At 35.6% G+C, this 1,521-nt stretch overlaps 1 pseudogene; it reads right to left on the bottom strand.

Moving 5' to 3' along the window:
* The window catches only part of LOC104712193, a 4,166-nt pseudogene continuing 3,804 nt past the window's right edge, over nt 1,160-1,521 (bottom strand).

Raw genomic sequence — 1,521 nt, 5'->3', positions numbered from 1 at the left:
AGAAGAGAGGATCAAATAAAAAGAAAAAAATCAATCAAAAAAACTAGACATCTCTAGTCACATGTAATGGAACCCTATACAGATCTTCGTAGTGCTTATATCAAAAGGAAGACGCAAGTTAACATCCACACAACACATATATATATGGACGATGTTACAGAGCTATCAAGATATCAATTTCAGTGGTAGAAGACACAATACTCATTCCATTTTTTACAAAGATTTTGAACCCTACTCATAATACAAGAGCAAGAGCAAGAGCAGCATTGCCGCCAGCAAGCTGAATTGGCAATTTGATAAGTCAGTGGAGATCGCAAGAAAACAAATTACACATAAAAAAACAAGATTTTTGATTCATGGGCATATGATTTAACCAGATTCAAATGCAAATTCACCACCAAAACTTCAAATTCATTCACTAGTCTAAATCGATCCGTTACCGAACCAAACACATATCAAAATCGGAGTTTTTTAGTAATAGATTTGGAATTCAGCAAAACAACACAGAAGAAAAGAAAGTGGGGAGGGGGACATACGACGGGATCACCGGAGAGAGACGAGAGAGAAGAGAGAGATCGCCGGAGAGAGACGAGAGATCGCCGGAGCAAAGCCGAGAGCAAAGACGTTTCTCACAATAAAATCGCCGGTGAGAGACGAGAGATCCCGGAGCAAAGCAAAGAAATCTAGCTGATCTCAGCCGTTGTCCATCACCGCCTTGTCGGTTAATTTCTTCTTCTTCTTCAATCCCACCACCGCCTTGTCGGTTCATTTTTTCTTCTTCTTCTGTCGATCAAAGGAGAGAGACGAGAGAGAAGAGAGAGAAGAGAGAAATATAATTAACAAAAAAATATAAGAAAAAAATTATTTTTCTCCCACCCAATCAGAAACTGACACACCTACATTTCTAAACATACCAAAAACATCTTAGCTAAAGAACGATTCTAAACTAAATCATACCAAAAAAATTAAATTTAATCACATATAATACTTTAGAAACCCTTAAGCAATTGCTTAAATCCTTTGATGGACTTGCCCTTAATAAAAAAATTTGTATATAGAAACCAAGGTTGAAAATCAAATGTATATATATTTTTTTAATCAATAACGGTTTTAAAAATAACAATCATCACATGTTTTTTTATAAAATTTAATATATAGAAATATCGTCACCATTCCCTCAATGTGTTTAAATGTTGCCCAAAAATATAAATAAAAAAACTTGTGTAACATTTAAATGTTGTAGACAGTGAAGTTGAACAAAGCAATAATTTGCAAAACTTGTTTCTTTCGTTTTGAGAAAAAAAGAAAAGAAAAAACGAAGGAAGAGTTTTGGTCAGTTGCTTCACTTCCAAGCTTTCCTTCCTCTGAACTGGCTTCCGCTGAGGCTATTCTTCCTTTTCTTGGCTATCTTTGATTTCCCAGCCTTTCTTCTTATTGCAGCCAGAGGCATATTCTTCTTGTGCTCCTTCTGTCTATTGCTCGATCCTCCGGTCTGCGTTCGTTTTCAATTCACACAATTAA

Source organism: Camelina sativa, chromosome 1 (assembly GCF_000633955.1).
Source record: "Camelina sativa cultivar DH55 chromosome 1, Cs, whole genome shotgun sequence".
NCBI classification, from domain to species: domain Eukaryota; kingdom Viridiplantae; phylum Streptophyta; class Magnoliopsida; order Brassicales; family Brassicaceae; genus Camelina; species Camelina sativa.
The sequence above is the reverse complement of the archived record's forward strand: the minus strand, read 5'-3'. Positions and strand labels throughout refer to the sequence as shown.